Here is a 5000-nt window from a genome sequence, read left to right as displayed (position 1 = left end):
GACCCACCGGAAGGGCGCAGCGTCCCCCACCCCAGACATGTGACGTCACACCATCGGTATTGACGACTAGACTGATTCCTTATAATCATTTGCCATACACCGGTGGAAGCTGCCGAGACGAGTAACTACATAGCGGGCTCGCCGTGTCACTAATGTACAGAGATACAACAGTTTCGACTGGAACCGGATTAAACGTATACACGGCGCTGATTAGTAATAGATAGAGCCATCAGAATACAGATAATGTATACAACTGTCCGTATACATGCTGAAAGACTCTGCTCACAATCACAACCACACGTCAGCCACACACCCTTATCACGCACTACTCTCTGCCTGTAACACGCACACAGACAATATGTAAGCACCAGCATGGAACAACACCCAGTGCATCCTCTCCGCCACATTAGACAATCCACACTGTCATAACCAGACTGGGAGGTCCACTCAGAAAACAGAATATCCCACCCACCCGACAACCACCATTGCTCAGCCAAGCCACCAACACCCACACATGTCCTACACAGGGGTGCACCCAACATCACAATACTGCCTCCTCTCACAGCACACAAACAATGGCAGGAATGAAAGACACAGGTCTGCCACAAGCATGGAATGAGAGCGCCGCCTGTCATGAGCCAAAGGTGCATCCTGACGTGGCAAATCAGATGATGCCGCAGGCATCCACTTACTATAATCACAATCAACAAACCGGCCGCCCCGCCCCGCCCCCCATTAAACCTTTCCTTACAACAATGTGTACCTTAACCTAACCTATATCGTACCGTAACCTAACCTATATCGTACCGTAACCTAACCTATGTCGTACCGTAACCTAACCTATGTCGTACCGTAACCTAACCTATGTCGTACCGTAACCTAACCTATGTCGTACCGTAACCTAACCTATGTCGTACCGTAACCTAACCTATGTCGTACCGTAACCTAACCTATGTCGTACCGTAACCTAACCTATGTCGTACCTTAACCTAACCTATGTCGTACCTTAACCTAACCTATGTCGTACCTTAACCTAACCTATGTCGTACCTTAACCTAACCTATGTCGTACCTTAACCTAACCTATGTCGTACCTTAACCTAACCTATGTCGTACCTTAACCTAACCTATGTCGTACCTTAACCTAACCTATGTCGTACCTTAACCTAACCTATGTCGTACCTTAACCTAACCTATGTCGTACCTTAACCTAACCTATGTCGTACCTTAACCTAACCTATGTCGTACCTTAACCTAACCTATGTCGTACCTTAACCTAACCTATGTCGTACCTTAACCTAACCTATGTCGTACCTTAACCTAACCTATGTCGTACCTTAACCTAACCTATGTCGTACCTTAACCTAACCTATGTCGTACCTTAACCTAACCTATGTCGTACCTTAACCTAACCTATGTCGTACCTTAACCTAACCTATGTCGTACCTTAACCTAACCTATGTCGTACCTTAACCTAACCTATGTCGTACCTTAACCTAACCTATGTCGTACCTTAACCTAACCTATGTCGTACCTTAACCTAACCTATGTCGTACCTTAACCTAACCTATGTCGTACCTTAACCTAACCTATGTCGTACCTTAACCTAACCTATGTCGTACCTTAACCTAACCTATGTCGTACCTTAACCTAACCTATGTCGTACCTTAACCTAACCTATGTCGTACCTTAACCTAACCTATGTCGTACCTTAACCTAACCTATGTCGTACCTTAACCTAACCTGTATTGCGCCTTAACCTAACCTGTATTGCGCCTTAACGTAACCTGTATTGCGCCTTAACGTAACCTGTATTGCGCCTTAACGTAACCTGTATTGCGCCTTAACGTAACCTGTATTGCGCCTTAACGTAACCTGTATTGCGCCTTAACGTAACCTGTATTGCGCCTTAACGTAACCTGTATTGCGCCTTAACGTAACCTGTATTGCGCCTTAACGTAACCTGTATTGCGCCTTAACGTAACCTGTATTGCGCCTTAACGTAACCTGTATTGCGCCTTAACGTAACCTGTATTGCGCCTTAACGTAACCTGTATTGCGCCTTAACGTAACCTGTATTGCGCCTTAACGTAACCTGTATTGCGCCTTAACGTAACCTGTATTGCGCCTTAACGTAACCTGTATTGCGCCTTAACGTAACCTGTATTGCGCCTTAACGTAACCTGTATTGCGCCTTAACGTAACCTGCATTGCGCCTTAACGTAACCTGTATTGCGCCTTAACGTAACCTGTATTGCGCCTTAACGTAACCTGTATTGCGCCTTAACGTAACCTGTATTGCGCCTTAACGTAACCTGTATTGCGCCTTAACGTAACCTGTATTGCGCCTTAACGTAACCGATATTGCGCCTTAACGTAACCTATATTGCGCCGTAACGTAACCTATATTGCGCCGTAACGTAACCCACATTGCCCCTTAACGTAACCCACATTGCCCCTTAACGTAACCCACATTGCCCCTTAACGTAACCCAACACACGTTGGGCCTTAACCCAACACACGTTGGGCCTTAACCCAACACACGTTGGGCCTTAACCCAACACACGTTGGGCCTTAACCCAACACACGTTGGGCCTTAACCCAACACACGTTGGGCCTTAACCCAACACACGTTGGGCCTTAACCCAACACACGTTGGGCCTTAACCCAACACACGTTGGGCCTTAACCCAACACACGTTGGGCCTTAACCCAACACACGTTGGGCCTTAACCCAACACACGTTGGGCCTTAACCTGCTCTGTAATTGTCATACGACGCGTTAAATTAGTGTAGTGTTGCCTAACTGCAACCCCCGCAATATAGTTTGCTACTCGCACTGCCCGGTCCCCAGTGTATCGCTTCATGTTAAACACCTTGCAGCTATACACTGTAATGTGGATGGCAGCAGGACGTACATGCTCAATGCCCTTTGCAGTTGTTCATTGGCATTTGCAGTTGTTCATTGGCATTCGCATGTGCGAAGCACTTAGCCTACGCTGTGGTACGGCCTGTGTCAACTGTCCGCTGATGTTGTACGTCCAAATCACACACTGTACTGCACATTGGTCCTCATGTACTGAATGATACATCGTGGTACATGTGACCGTACAACGACTGCGCCAACAACGGCGAACCATGCGGTCCAAATGTTGTGCACTCAGCTACGTGTCGTCTCCCTATAAGAGCTGGATTGCAGTGTGGTATGCCCTGGATGGCGATCAGCATGAGCCGTCTGTTGATGTAGTGGCGCGTGTTGTCAGACGTAGTCGTCTCTTCTCACACACCGTGATAGCATGGTGCACTGCGTTCCACATCTGCGACATGCGACAGAGGCCGGTTGACAGTCGTTCGCGCAATGGACATCGCATACGTACGGGGGCCACCTTCCACGTGTTCGCGAAGCGTGCACATGTTGTTGCGTGTATGTGGGCAGACATAGTGTGTCGTGACACCTGACACAGGCATGCAACAATCGTTGAATTTGCAAATGGCGATGGACGCCTACGTTTGCTGGTGACGTTATGCAAATGAACAACTGGTAAACCGTTGTGGTGCGGTTGTTCTCGCTAGAGGTGAATCAGTGATGGCGACGATCGGTTGAGCTACCAACCGGTTGTTCCAGCGATACCCACCATGCCCACGAACGTGAATGGCATCTGGGTGTGAAGCGATACGCGGCGGTGGCTGGGTGGGACCGTCCCCGGCCGGTGAGGGGGGGCCTCCCGGCGTGCTGGCCGCGCGGTGCGTGGGCGCACGCGCTACAGCCGGCTGGTGGGGGCGGCCAGTGGCAGGCGCGCCGGCCGACGGAGGCGGCAGGCGGCGCAGCTGCGCGCCGGCGCACCCTGCACGCGGCGCCGTGCGGCCAAAGTAGGTCCTCGCGGGCCCGGTGCGAAGCGCGGTGGACATCTGCAGTGTGCTGGTCCGATTGAGGACTGTGTGCGCTGAGGATGCGCCGCCGCCCGGCGCTCGGCGCCGCGACGCCGTCTGCTGCTCGGTCGCCTCTGCGGTTCTCGCAGGTGGTTTGTATCGCAGCTGTGCGGACGTGTTGGCGCGTGCGCTGTGCTGGGAGAGTTCGCTTCGGCACCCAAGTGGGGCTTTTGTCCTTCTGTGGCGCTGGCGTTGGAGCTGCCGGTCACCGTAGGTGGCGCGTGTTGTCTCCCGCCGGCAATGCCACGACAGCACGCTCCCGGGCCTCTGTCGGCAGCGGCAAGCTCAGTTGGGAGCACGGGTGGTCGCACCTAAAGCGTCTACTCGCCAAACTCCGGGCGATTGCGCCTCTCTCGAACCCGACCAAGTACTTAGGACGGCGCTGCGCGCCGCCGGGACCTGAGAGGGTTTCGAGGTGTATTGTGCAGGGGAGCTCAGCCTCCTCCTGTTTGCAGAATAATTGAGCGGACGCTTGCGTGTTCGCGCGGGCCCCCGGGACACACTCCCGGGCGGCCGGCTGCTCAGCTCTAGTTGACGCAGCTCCCTGGTTGATCCTGCCAGTAGTCATATGCTTGTCTCAAAGATTAAGCCATGCATGTCTCAGTACAAGCCGCATTAAGGTGAAACCGCGAATGGCTCATTAAATCAGTTATGGTTCCTTAGATCGTACCCACGTTACTTGGATAACTGTGGTAATTCTAGAGCTAATACATGCAAACAGAGTCCCGACCAGAGATGGAAGGGACGCTTTTATTAGATCAAAACCAATCGGTCGGCTCGTCCGGTCCGTTTGCCTTGGTGACTCTGAATAACTTTGGGCTGATCGCACGGTCCTCGTACCGGCGACGCATCTTTCAAATGTCTGCCTTATCAACTGTCGATGGTAGGTTCTGCGCCTACCATGGTTGTAACGGGTAACGGGGAATCAGGGTTCGATTCCGGAGAGGGAGCCTGAGAAACGGCTACCACATCCAAGGAAGGCAGCAGGCGCGCAAATTACCCACTCCCGGCACGGGGAGGTAGTGACGAAAAATAACGATACGGGACTCATCCGAGGCCCCGTAATCGGAAT

General features: G+C 51.7%; 1 non-coding gene across 1 annotated transcript in view; it reads left to right on the top strand.

Annotated features, from left to right (window-relative positions):
- Positions 1-4469: 4469 nt before the first annotated feature.
- The window catches only part of LOC124592851, a 1910-nt gene continuing 1379 nt past the window's right edge, over positions 4470-5000 (top strand). The window contains exon 1 of the ribosomal RNA XR_006977616.1: positions 4470-5000. This exon is cut by the window's right edge and continues 1379 nt beyond it. This is a non-coding gene — a ribosomal RNA (small subunit ribosomal RNA).

The sequence above is a fragment of the Schistocerca americana genome, unplaced genomic scaffold, assembly GCF_021461395.2.
Source record: "Schistocerca americana isolate TAMUIC-IGC-003095 unplaced genomic scaffold, iqSchAmer2.1 HiC_scaffold_956, whole genome shotgun sequence".
In the NCBI taxonomy this organism is placed as follows: domain Eukaryota; kingdom Metazoa; phylum Arthropoda; class Insecta; order Orthoptera; family Acrididae; genus Schistocerca; species Schistocerca americana.
This window is presented reverse-complemented; position numbering and strand designations above follow the sequence as displayed.